Genomic DNA, 14,144 nt, shown 5'->3' with positions numbered 1-14,144 from the left:
TTTCTGTATAACTTTGTGATTAATCTGCCATATTTAATTTCTGTATATGTTTCTAATTTTGTCTGTATATCAATTTTTCTAAAAACATTCTAACTCATAAAATGATTTATTTGAAGAAAATATTGATCAAAAAATAAGAAATACAAGAAAATGCAATAAATTGTGGATCATAGCGTTAGTATGAACTCATGAGTAAATGAGTTGATAAAAAGTTATCAGTACTGGCATTTGTGTTGTTCTTATTAATATTAGGGCCTATCCTTACTGATTATGGGCCAAACCTTGTGTAGTTCTACTGACTTGATAATCTGACCAGCAGGGCAGCTCACCTCCTTCTCACTGCAGGAGGAGCCTGGGATGCCACAGCATGCAAGGGCGGTGACTCTGTGGTCACAATAACCACCTTCCACCTTCTAGCTCTGCAAAAACTGGTGGCCAGATGATGCATCACCAAAGAAATGCTGGAGAGCACAATGCAACCTTTTCACAAATTCCTAGGAGCTGCGATCTTGTGTTTTTTGGGCAAAGTCCACCTATCATTCAACCTTATTCACCAGTGGGACATGGATGGGAGGGGGAGCGCTGAGGGAGGTCTGGGATGGATGGCTGAGCACTGGACTCGAATGAATGAGGGGACAGCATCGGGGCAGTCAGCCTTTACAATGACAAGTGACACTACCTTTTAGATTTTCATGCACCAGTGCTGATGGACAGCCCTTTGAGCCTGTGCCTAAACCCAGCTGAACCACAGTAGCATTGGCTGCTCCACCGCTAAGGCGGAGGAGCATCTCCCCACTGCTTTTCAGCAGTGGAACAACAGAAAAATAAATGATAATAACACTATGTTATTAACATTTTATTTTTCCCTGCTGAAGACAGTTTTGGGGTGGACGGGCTGGCTGTCGCCTCAGCCAGCAGGGGGAGAAGTGGCAATGGGTTGGTCGGCCATCTTGGGCTGGCCAAACAGTCATGCACACTTAGCCTGTTTTCCACTGGGCTGTATTGCCCAGCCTGGTTGGAGAACATTAACAAGCTCCCACTCCCTGTCATAGTGCCGAACCACGGCGCTCAGACCAATCACGATGCTGCTGCCATGCTGGTGACAGCCGCTCTGTGATTGGCTAGGGGAGTCTCAGAGCCTGTGTGCTTCCGGTTCACAGAAGGAGAAGATGGAGGAGAGGAAGGAGGTGAGGTGGCAGCAGAATGGCCAGCTGCTAAGTGATCTTTTCTTTTGTTTTTAACCCCCGCCCTACCATTACTGCTTGGGAGCAACCGCCACTGTACAGTAGCCAATGGCAAAAGAACTGTGCAAAAGCCCCAATCTGTATGTGAATGTGTATGCCAGCTGTTGTGTGTTTATTTGCATGTTGAATGGTGTGTCTTTTGTGGTGGCAATACCTTTCACCAGTCAGCTAAAGCTGTTTCAACCTAAAGCAAAAAAAAATGTAACAGATATGAAAAGAAATCGTTAGCGCATGTTCTAATGGGGTGCTGCTTTTTTGTAATATGCATTATTGAATCCGGTGTTCTCTAAAAATATCGTCAGAGGGAAGGTTTTATTTCTAGTTGTGAGGCTTTTTGAGAGCCACATTTCCTCGAATTTTTAATGAGGGGCATGTGAATTCATAAGCATTTTCAGCTCTTCGTGGGAAGAACCTGGGTGCATTTTGCATTGCCTTAAGACAGTTGAGCTTAGTGTTAATTTTAAAGCTTGCTTTCCACAGATCATTTGCCTGGAACTTCCTTAAGTGAAGAAGAAAATCTGCAAAGCCTATGATTATCAATGTATAATGCATGGAAACCTGCAATCCTTGTATGAACAACCTGTCTCTAATTTCCTTATTACAGGCGACTTGTGACGCATCTAATCGTAGCTGCTCAACTGTAATCGCCTATTACAGTTGAGTTCTGATGTTACCGTGCCTGCGCCAGGATGAAAAGCAGATTGTGAGTATAATTAATTGTGTTTTACTCAACAAAAATGGGAACTGCATTTTCTTTCTATGTTTTTCTAAAACGAAAATTGTTCAGCAGGAACGAGATACTATGGCAACATGTTTATTTTTCTCCGGGCTACAGGGCGTTACAGGGAAGATAGAATGTCTGCATGTTTCAACAAAGCATTTTTCAATTTGATTTACATGAAACTGAGCCTAATATGTTTTGTCAAAAATTACTAACTGCTTTTTTGGTGTATTTCAGAATAGAGATTCAGTTTTTATTCTTTGTGTCTGTAATGAACATACATGAGTAAGACACCAGTGAGTTGAGCGGTTTGTGACAAAGGTGAGTGTGCGGCCTTGTATTATAAGGAATAAAATACCCTCTTCTGTACATAATAAGGATATTGCAAGTTACCTCCGAGTTCTATGACCTTACAAACGGAGCTTGTGCTTTGGCCTCATTCCTCTATATTTTCATGGAACTCCATGGTGATTTGCAATAGCCATATGCTGTACCCCAGGGGACGGGAGGAGGAGGACGCCATTTATCCCATACCAGTGCTTTTAATGGGAACAATGGAGGTGCGTGAGAAGAATGGAAAAAGTCAAGCAGGTTCAGGTAGGAATGTCATTAACTAACTGAAATGTTTCCTTAGAACGTTAGAGCTGCGTCCCACTGTTGAGAAATTCAAGGGAGAGAGAAACATGGTGTTCCATGCCAAAACACAGGTTTAGAGCTGAAACTTTAACACTTCTTTGGCTTCAAATGATGGTAGTTCTCTATTTTAAGATTTCTTCCGCTCTGATTCCGAATTAACTGCAGACTGCCTCTTGCTACCTCACGACTGATGAATGGCACCGCCACCACACAGGATTGGATGGGTCGGGTGGTGCAGGGTTCCCACTCTAGATCGCAGACGGGGATGCTGACGCTCCATGACCCGGAAGAGCTCTTGGTGGCTTCTTTCTCCAGACTTTATAAACGTTAAAATGTCAAATATTTCGTTTTTTTTAATGTTTTTATTCAGTACAAACTTTTGTTGTTTGGCTGATAGAATGCCTTACATTAAAAAAGCGTGCTGAATTGAAATACATACTGTAATAAATATTGATAGATTCATACCGACAAACATTATGGTGAAATATTACAGAAGCAATCTTAGCACCCCTGCAGTCAGTTTTAAAATACAATAACAGCACAAGCCGCAGACGACGTCATCAAAATGTGAACGAGCATTAAGCAGATGTGAAAAGAAAAATTCAAATTTCCTTCCTCAAATACAGTAAAGAAGCAATGAAACGGCAGCCCTGGCGAGTACCACGAATCAGGCGTTAGACTAACACATTTCAGTGTAGTGGTCCGCATCACCAGACCAAAATGCTAAGTCACGCATAATAGCGCCTTTGCTGTCAAGGAGAAGCCGCAGCGCTAGTAATCATTTGCATAATATGCCCAAAACTAAAGCTGGTATTGCAGCTCACCGTGCGCTGCTCCCAGCGTGATTGGTTGGCTCACAGTCTGTAATTCTAGCTGCTAGTGCTACAAAGTAACAATGTAATTATTCTAGTATTCACCCGACACCGCTTGCTTTTTAGGTCTCGCCTAGACGAAGCAAAAGCGAAGCTTTTGCGTCTAGGGCGAGACAACTTATGCAATCACTTTCAGGGGAATGTAGACAGCAGACTGTCACGAGCTTCTCCTGCCGGAGATTGTAGCTCGTGAGCGCGCACGTCGCCGTCCCTGATATTCCCATGCACAGAAAGGCTCCCGCATGCATGCGCACATACACACACTGCATACACACACACACACACGCACCCCCCCTTAAAGAAAGGCTCACGCACGCATGCGCACATACACACACTGCATACACACACACACACACGCACCCCCCCTTAAACAGACACACGCGCAGACAGACACACGCACGCACAGACACACTACAACAGACACACGCGCACATCCTACCCCCACTCACCCCTCCTCCTCCTCAACACACTCACCTGTTCTGGCGGTGCTCGGCGGCGGTTCTGCCTCTCGGGCGGCGGTTGCGCTTTGCGGGGCTCTCTCACCACATGAGAGCCCCGCCTTCCCCATGCGCCCAGCCGCTCTTCACCCAGTCCCCCATCTCGGGACCGGGAATCGATCAGGAGCCCTCGGGGCTCCTCGGACAGTGGCTTCTCTCTCGCGCTGCGATGGGGGCGGGACTTCCGGTTGGGGCCGCGCTGCGATTGGCCGGCTGCCCAACCGCTTCCGGGTCGTCGCAGGCAGCGCAGCGGCCCGGCGGGAACTTGAAGAAACTCCTGGGCTGCGGTGGTGAATTAAAGGCGCACGAGGGTCAGCCTGGAGTGCTGCACATTAAGTGTGTATAGCATACATGCCAACATTTCAGAAGAGCAAAGAGGGAGATTTTTTTAAAAAATATCGGGAGAATGGGGCCTTGAATCGGGTTACTGGCATTTATGGGCTTTGGAAGTGTGCTGCTGCAGGATCGGACATTTAAAACACAAATGCACGTTTTATTTTTTACCTTTCAGAAGCACATGGAGCGCAATGTTAGGCAGAGAGAGGGTGATGAAAGTGTTGTGTTGTGCACTGGCCTGGCAGGTTTTTGGCAGTGCATGCTCCCCCCCCCCCCCGCCCCACCCCCCTGTGTGACAGCCCGGGCTGAAACAGCTTTCTTTGCACACACACAGCCCCCCCCCCCTACTTCACAGGTCTTTAAAAAACCATTCCGTCGTTAATGACGCTTTGTTGGTTTCCCACCCCTTCGAGAGCCCCTGCATCGCCACTCTTTGCTGGAAGAATTGGCACTTTACACAATACCAAGCCCTGTCAGCTGAAGCCCCGAGGAATCGGGTTTTTGCTTGCAGGAATCAGGAGGCGGGAGACTAGCCTTCCGATCTGTAGTCTCAAGCCTGAATCGGGAGGGTTGGCATGTCTGGTATAGGTGTTCCAAGTTTGGTAAAGTAGTGAGCAGGTTTCTAAATTTGGCCTTTGTCAACTATAGTGACTCAGCTTCTGTCAGCAAACCACTTTGTCATGCCTTTAATACATCTACGAGGTGATGCTGCCCGGTGAGCAGCTGTTCGGCGACTACGTGGGCAGCCTGGGCGGGGGCAACAGCACGCACGTGGTGGTCTACGACGGCGACCATTTGGGCTCCTTCTACGCCCCGCGGGCCTGGTGGATGTTTCGGGCCTTCGGGTGTCGGTGCTCAACGGCGGCTTCTGGAACTGGGTGCGGGAGGGCCGCCCGTGACTGCGGAGGCCAGCCCTGTGACTGCGGAGGCCAGCAGGCCCGAGCCCGCCCAGTTCAAGGCCACGCTGGACGGTCGGCTGGTGAAGAGCTTCGAGGAGATGCTGGAGAACTTGCGGACCAAAAGCTTCCAGGTGGTGGACTCCAGGTACGAGGGCCGGTACCGTGGCACGGAGCAGGGGCCCGGGCAAGGTGAGAGTAGGACCAGTGGTCCGTCAGCAGGAAGCACTGCCAGGAAAGGGGGCAGTGACTTACTCACCTAGATTGCATACAAACATCTTCACTGTGATGATTGTCCATCCACACACGCCCAGGGCTGTACAATTAGCCATCCGTGTATAGTCCCCTTCTGACGTGCGGGTATACACGCACTAGCAGGCCGTGGCATGCATTGACATCCACATACACAGACTATTAAACACTGATATATATTCACTTCACTCTGGGGCACCACCACATCACTTGGGGGCGCCACCACATCACTCGGGGACACCACCACATCACTCGGGGACACCACCACATCACTCTGGGACATCGCCACATCACTCAGGGACACCGCCACATCACTCAGGGACACCACCACATCACTCAGGGACACCGCCACATCACTCCGGGATACCACCACATCACTCCGGGATACCACCACATCACTCCGGGATACCACCACATCACTCAGGGGCACCACCACATCACTCTGGGGCACCACCACATCACTCTGGAACACCACCACATCACTCTGGAACACCACCACATCACTCTGGGACACCACCACATCACTCAGGCACACCACCACATCACTCAGGGACATTACCACATCACTCAGGGACATTACCACATAACTCAGGGACATTACCACATAACTCAGGGACATTACCACATCACTCAGGGACACCACCACATCACTCAGGGGCACCACCACATCACTCAGGGACATTACCACACCACTCAGGGACATTACCACATAACTCAGGGACACAACCACATCACTCAGGGACACAACCACATCACTCAGGGACACAACCACATCACTCAGGGACACTACCACATCACTCAGGGACATTACCACATCACTCAGGGACATTACCACATCACTCAGGGGCATTACCACATAACTCATGGACACTACCACATCACTCAGGGGCACCACCACATCACGCTGGGACACCACCAACACATCACTCTGGGACACCACCAACACATCACTCTGGGGCACCACCAACACATCACTCTGGGGCACCACCAACACATCACTCTGGGACACCTCCAACACATCACTCTGGGACACCTCCAACACATCACTCTGGGACACCTCCAACACAACACTCTGGGACACCTCCAACACATCACTCTGGGACACCACCAACACATCACTCTGGGACACCACCAACACATCACTCTGGGACACCACCAACACATCACTCTGGGACACCACCAACACATCACTCTGGGACACCACCACATCACTCTGGGACACCACTCAGGTGCACCACCACTTCACTTGGGGGCACCACCACTGCACTCGGGGACACCACCACAGCACTCGGGGACACCACCACATCATTAGCCAGGCACACACCACCAGCTGTCAGTGCACTCGCAACCACTGCATCACTCAGCGCAACCACTGCATCACTCAGCACCACCACAGCATCACTGGTTCAAATATGTTCTCTCAATGTTTCAAGCTTTATTACAAATGTCACAAAAAGATGTTAATATTTCACTTCTGTTCTTGGATTTTCGTCACAATAAAATACACTAAACATAATGTTCACAAAAGTTATTTACAAAAGTTTAAGCTATTACCATTATAAATTAGAATCACTTTTAAGTATTAATTATTCAAAAGAAATAAAAGCCATTTTTTTTTGTAATATCAACACATGTAAGTCACGTAAATACAAAACATGTTGCATTACCAATGCTATAGGTGTCACATTTGTGAAAGTTATAACTATTGGCATTGTAAATGACAAAGCTATTAATTACGTTATTTTAAAAAAAAACACATAAATAAAAAATTTGTCATTTACCATACCAATAGCTCCAACTTTCCTAAGGCGAGACCTATTGCATTGCAAATGCTTGTTGATACATCAGTGATCATGACTGACGCGTGAGTAAATGGGTTTGGGTGACTAAGTCAGTTTGAGTTTTCTGATGCACACTAGGTGGGACTTCCCGCTGCTGTCCGCGGTGGCGCCTGGCGGGGAGCTGCAGTTCATGGGGTTTTGGCAGACTGTAGTGGAAATATTAGCGCTGCTTGCACTGTGTTGTGCCGCGGTATTATCAACCCTGCCGTGACCAGAGCCGACCTACCTTTTCACCGGTGGCTGAGTGAACTCCACGCCCTTTGCAGCCAGGCCTGCTGAGCTTCTGAATTATGCAGGCCGGCATTTGCCTCGGGAGTCGATGCAGCTCTGACGATGAGGCGGCCTGTTATTGCAGCTCAACAAGCAAAGTAAGTGAGTGCCTGCTTATTGACATTTAATTAGTTTTTTTTTTTGCGCTAGCCCCAGTGCGCGGTCACAGTGGACTGGTGGTGCCAGTCGGGTGCAATAAATGACAGTCAGTGCAGTCGCACATACGTCAGCAGAGAGGTAGCACGAGGTCTGTGACAGCCTGCTAGTGTGATCACTGATGCCGCTGACTGCGAGTGCGGGGCTGGGCAGGTGAACTCATTTTCACGCTGGGAATAAAGACACTGATGCACGCAAGGGAGGTCTGCACAATCCCACTGCCAAATAGCGTGGCTTTCCATAGCTGGGTGTTTTGTGCAGGCTTGTAGCATTCACCACACTGAAGCACAAACCAAAAAAAACACACAACTGCAAAAAAAGTAGTTCCTGAGCTACAGTTCAGAGCACTGAATACTCTGTTGCAAAGGAGCTTTGTGATATTTGTACAATTCTAAGTATATTCACTTAGGCATGAGTCTCATAAATGGAAGCCTTTAATAATTATTTCTTACTGCTGTTGCTCAGATGGGTGTAATTTCTATTCTCCAGTATTAGGGGTGTCTTTCATAGATTCACATGCCTGAATCATTCCCCGTCGTCGGAGTGGGAGTCCCACGGTACATAAAAAAGCAGTAATATGCCATTTGTACATAGCAAATAACAGTTATACCCAACCAGGAAGTAAAGTAGCCCCAGCTACTGTGGAAAAAACTTCCACATTAGTGACTATCCAAGTCATTATGTATAGACCAAACTGCAGCCAATCAGGCCACAGCTCCCACCAGAATGCTCTCCCCAGAGACCCAGGCTCTCAGATTTTTTACAGCACGTCGTGTGATAGGGAGTCTCTCTGAGCTCTGCTCAGTTTTTTCTCTACTTCTGAAAGATTTCACTTTCTAACATGTCTAAATCAAAGTCCCTGTTCAGGGCCTGTGAATCCTGCGGAAAAGCAAGGCTGTTTAAGGAGGATCCGCATACTCTCTGCATCTACTGCTTGTACCCTGATCAACAGGCTAAGGAGTGCAAGATTTGTCGCACCTTTCCTCCAAAGACCCTCAGGGACAGAGAGGGTCGCCTGCTGCTGTGGATACAGCGGATTAAAGATAAGGATAACCCACTCTCTGAGGTAGGAAGTTTGGCCTTAGGGTCTTCTATGGGATCTAGAAAGAGGATGGCTGAGAGTAAGGTGACTACTCCTAAGGCTAAGGTGGCAAGACAGGCCCAGCTCACTGAAGACGCTGGTGAGCCTTCTACCTCTAAAATGAAAAAATCCTCTGAGAAATCTGTGAGGCCAACAGAATCAAAAAAGACTGCCTCTTTATTGTCACCTCAGAGGCCTGTGACCAAGGCAGCGACTACTCTGCCGTTTTCCTGTCAGGCAGCCACTGCAGTGACTTCTACTATGACTTTTTCCTCACCAAAACCTTCTATGGTGATGTCCTCAGCGTCCTCTCCAACTTTTGTACATGTCCAGATTCGTCCCATCTCATCGACGAAAATAGTCACACTTCTCGTCGACGAGCCTCCGTCGACGAAGCTAATTCCAGCGTCGACAAAAAGCTTGCAGTCTTACCGTCGACGAAGAAGACCTTGCCGTCGACGACATCATCGTCGACGAAGCTGCCGTCGACGATCCCATCGTCGACGAAGAAGACCCCGTCGACGACCCCGTCGACTAAGTCATCGTCGACGGCCTCGTCGACGAAGAAAATAGTCCCGTCGACGGCCCCGTCGACGAAGAAGGTAGTCCCGTCAACGGTTCCCTCGTCGACGACGAAATCCATCTTGTCGACGAAGACTAAACAGCCACAGTCGTCGACGGAGCAATTATCGTCGACGAGTACATCGTCGACGACGAAGAAAAAGCCACAAGAAACAGAATTAACAATGGCACAAGAGAATCCAACAACACCAAAGCTGTCATCTTGCACAGATCTTCAAGTTTGGTCAGCAAAGAGCAATGTGATACCGCTGCCATCTCCAGCTACCACTGCATGTCTTTTGGAGAGAGCGATTGATTCGAACCCTACCGATTGACTGAAGGCTGAAAAATTCATTTAAACAACGAGCTAACTTCGCCTGCCGGCCTGAATTGGGTTCAGTGTCCGAGCACTCCCTGCTCTGCGCGTCTCAGATTCAGTCCTTCATTACTTCGCCATAAATGTGAGCTGCCTCCATACCTGAACGCTCTCCGAAGGCACACGCCCTCAGTCCTGTTCTGCATGTACTGCAGGGTTGACTGCGAACTACACTATACCTACACTACGGCAATCTTTGTGCCCCCGTGCAGAATCTTTCCCCCAGTCCCTGTCCTGAAGAGAACCTAGACCATCCAGGTTCGAAACGCGTCGACACTACCACCCTGTGGCAACAATAAAGGGTGCCGTTAGGATATAAATTACATCACAATTTTGGACCCTAGTGTTGCAACCCCATAGAAACATCACACCACAGGCTCTTGTAGACAGGCAGGCTTGGTTTTTCGATCTCAAACCCGCTTGTCTCTTGGTTTTTTAGTTCCTAGGACTGGTGCTTGTTCTTTGTTTATGTATTTTTTTCACTGTATATAATTGCAATTCAATTGGACCATTATATATTCTAATGTTTTTGTTGGTGTGTTCAATCAAATCTGCTTAATTCACTGTTGCAATTTTGTAAGTGTGTATGTTTGTAGATACTGTATATATGAACCTTTTGATCTGACAGTGGTTCTGTTTGTGCCTGTTTTTCGTAAATAGTGTGTGGAAATTATGTGAAAAAGAAAATAAATTTGTTTGGAATACAAATCCAGTGGTCACACGGTACATATTGGCTGTGTGATTGGGGACCTCCATTTGTGCCTACCTTCCTGACTACGAGGACCTGCGGACTCCCTTTGGAACGTCTCTGCCTCCACGCCTCGCGGAACCCGCTGCGCGGGTCCCGCTTCGCTGAGGGGCGTTTGCCGGACCTGTGAGCAGCTGTTGTAAGTACCGTTCTGGGCTGAGGGCTGCGAGGGCTGCGAGCAGGAGGGGCTGGACTCAGTTTCCCAAGAGTCTCAGCTTACCTCGCGCCCGTAACACATGGGCCGCTCTCCCTCATCGCCCCGCCCCCTACAATTACCCAACTGACTCCAAAGATATAAATAAGTGCACGGACACCGCTGCGCGGGAGCGCGCGGGAGCACGCCGGGAGAAGCCCGGGACAAGGGCGGGACCGTCTGTGGCCGCCCGGGGCCGCAGGAGGCCGGGCCGGGCCTACTCCATTGATCCCACTCTCCAACATAAGTAACTCATGCCCTCGCCACCATCAAGAGAAACCCCATCAAGGGATGGGGCCTCTGGCGCAGGGACTTTGGACAACTATTTTAAATCTGCGAAAGGAGATGTGGGAAAGGAAAGCTCACTAGAGAAACGCAGGGCGGAGCGTAGACGCTCCATTGAATCCATGAAAAACAGACCATTGAATGATATTATCCCCTACCCAAGCTCCCAACAGGAAGGCGCGACCCCTAGCAGTTCAAATAACCCGACACTCGAGGACTTCCCCCTCCTGCTAAGGGAAACGTCACCTACCCCAGGGAGAGCACTCGGAAATAATGCAGAGTCAGACCCCCAAGAGCCATCTCCCACCCCTGTGAATCTGGTAACCCAAACGCCCCCTATGCAGATAGCGAAGAAAACTAAGTCAAAACCTAATGCAGTGGTAGAGTTGCATAGGCCCCCGCCTAGCAAACGTGCACGCAAGGCAGCCGGGGGACGGGGGAAAACTAAAACACTACATCTTGACTTTGGCAAGAAACATACTAACAGCCTCCTACTGGGGAAGGCTATTGAGATATGGCTATTGAGATATGGCCCCAAGGAAGGAGTTGGGAAGAAAGTGGCACAAGGTTACATGTGCCACCTTGGACCCGATATTCCATTTTCAGTCGGAGTACCTCTCCTCGGACATTGATGAAAACGTGTCTAGGCTGAATATTACCCTCGTTGATGCGATTGATTCCATCGCCCCCCAGAAAAGCATCACCTCCACTAGGTCGCGACCCTCTGCTCCCTGGTTTTCCACCTCCCTCCGGGAGGAGAAAAGCAGATGCAAGGCTCTCGAACGCAAGTGGAGATTAAACTACGACCTCGAAGCCAAACTTCTATATAGAACTGCCCTAAAAAAATTCCTTAAACAGAAAAAAAGCGCGATGAAAGACCACTTTGCCTCTCAAATTAATAAAGCTAAAAACTCATCTAAAACGCTCTTTAGCATTGTTAAAGATTTTATTAACCCTCCGGCCAGGGCTCCTCAGAACACCGCGAGTCAGGCTCTCTGCGAGGGACTCTCAAACTACTTTCTCGAAAAGATTAACAAACTCTGTGTCTCTTTCCCCACAGAGCCTGTTACCTTGCCTTCTCCCACTAGTCCCCCAGAATCACCGTCCTTTCTTTCATTTAACAAACTTAACCAGGACGAGGCTATCAGACTACTTATTCACTGCAAATCCGGTGCCCCCTCTGATCCTGTCCCCGCAAAAATCATGGGAGAACTGGCGCCTTCACTCGCCTGCCCCTTCCTCTCCATCTGGAATGCTTCCCTTCACCATGGCTTCTTCCCTACCACCTGGAAGGAGGCCTTGGTGATCCCTATTCTAAAAAAAGCAGACGCTGATCCCACTGTTTTTGCTAATTATCGTCCCATCTCCCTTCTCCCTAAACCCGCCAAGGTCCTGGAAAAAGCCGTGCAGCTGCAACTCACGGAATACCTTGAAAACCATTCTCTGCTGCATGGATCACAATCCGGATTCAGAGCCGGATTCAGCACTGAGACGGCCCTGCTGGAAGTATCCGAAACAATTCGAGAATGCGTGGACAGGGGCGAGGAGGCCATGCTGGTTCTCCTCGACTTGTCCGCAGCTTTCGATACGGTCTCTCACCCCATCCTCCTTGACCGACTTAAGCAGATAGGCATTGGTGGCACTGCCTTCAGCTGGATCGAGTCCTTCCTCTCATCCAGAAGTCAAAGGGTACTGTTGCGTCCCTTCAAATCAGAGAAAAAACCTCTGTCATGTGGGGTGCCGCAAGGCTCCGCCCTCAGCCCCCTGTTCTTCAACGTCTATCTTGCCCCCTTGGCCGAGGTTGTGGAGTCCTACGGAGTCAGGGTGGTCTCTTACGCTGACGACACACAGTTGGTGTTCTCCTTCAGGGACCACTCAGACTCCGCATTCGTCAATTTTCGCCAATGCCTTAACAACATCAGTGTCTGGATGACCGCGAATCACCTCAGATTGAATGCAGACAAAACGGAGGTTCTGTTTTTTAATCAGAGAACCTCCATCCCCTCCTCTTGGTGGTGGCCCACGGCGCTTGATCCCGCCCCGTCCCCCGTTCACTCGGCTCGGAATCTAGGTTTCCAATTTGACGACACCCTGTCATGCAAAACCCAGGTCAATAAAGTCACCTCCGCCTGCTTTATGAAACTACGCATGATCAGAAAAATCCTTCCCTATCTCCCCCTGGATTCCCGCCGCACAGTCACCCAAGCCCTCATCACGTCCCACTTGGACTATGCCAATAGCCTCTATGCTGGTGCCCCCCAGTACCTGATAGGCCGGCTGCAGATTGTCCAGAATGCTGCAGCCAGACTGATCGGTAATATCCCGTACCGTCAATCTGTTTCTGCTTATCGGAGGGAACTCCATTGGCTTCCAGTGGCTAGCCGCATTCAGTTCAAGGTCCTCACCCTCACCTATCGAGCCGTCAACGACTGCGGACCTACTTATCTGAAAAAACGGGTTTCGATATCCCGCTCCACCAGATCCTTGCGATCTAATGACCTCCGCCTCCTGATCTCGCCCCGTTTTAGATTATCTAGAACTGGTGGCAGAGGGTTCAGCGTCATTGCTGCCAAATTGTGGAACTCCCTTCCAATTGAGCTGAGATTCTGTCCCTCTGAATCCATTTTCCGAGCCAAACTTAAAACCTGGCTCTTCTCCGGACTTTAGTCACTCCACTGCTCCTTCTGCTTGACTCCCCCTTTCCCGTGGTGACTCAGGATTTTAGCGCCGGGACACCCCTTCGGGGGTAGCTGCGCGCTCTATAAACTACATAAAATAAATAAATAAAATAATAATAGTGCCCACCATTCCACCCCCTAAGCCTCTAAGCCCTACTATAGTTGTTACCACCAAAGAACCAGAGGCCAACATATCAAACTTAATCCTCCCTCCTACTGCTATAGGGAGTATCGAATTTCTATTCCGCTCCCTCCTGCAGCCCATTAGCGATAGTTTGAAAAAAGTTGAAATTAGGCTCACTTTATTAGAAACATCCCTTACTACTTTGAACACCTTAGTAAGCAAGCAAACAAAGCTAGTGGGAACTTATCCCTCGGGTGGGGACCCTTCAAAAACTGAAGCTGTTACAATTGCCAATAAAGCCCCCTCCCGGAATCCGCCAACTCCTGCCCCTTTGCAACCTCTTATGGCCATTCCACTCCAGGCCCAGCATAACAACC

This window comes from Lissotriton vulgaris, chromosome 6 (assembly GCF_964263255.1).
Source record: "Lissotriton vulgaris chromosome 6, aLisVul1.2, whole genome shotgun sequence".
NCBI classification, from domain to species: Eukaryota; Metazoa; Chordata; class Amphibia; order Caudata; family Salamandridae; genus Lissotriton; species Lissotriton vulgaris.
The sequence above is the reverse complement of the archived record's forward strand: the minus strand, read 5'-3'. Positions refer to the sequence as shown.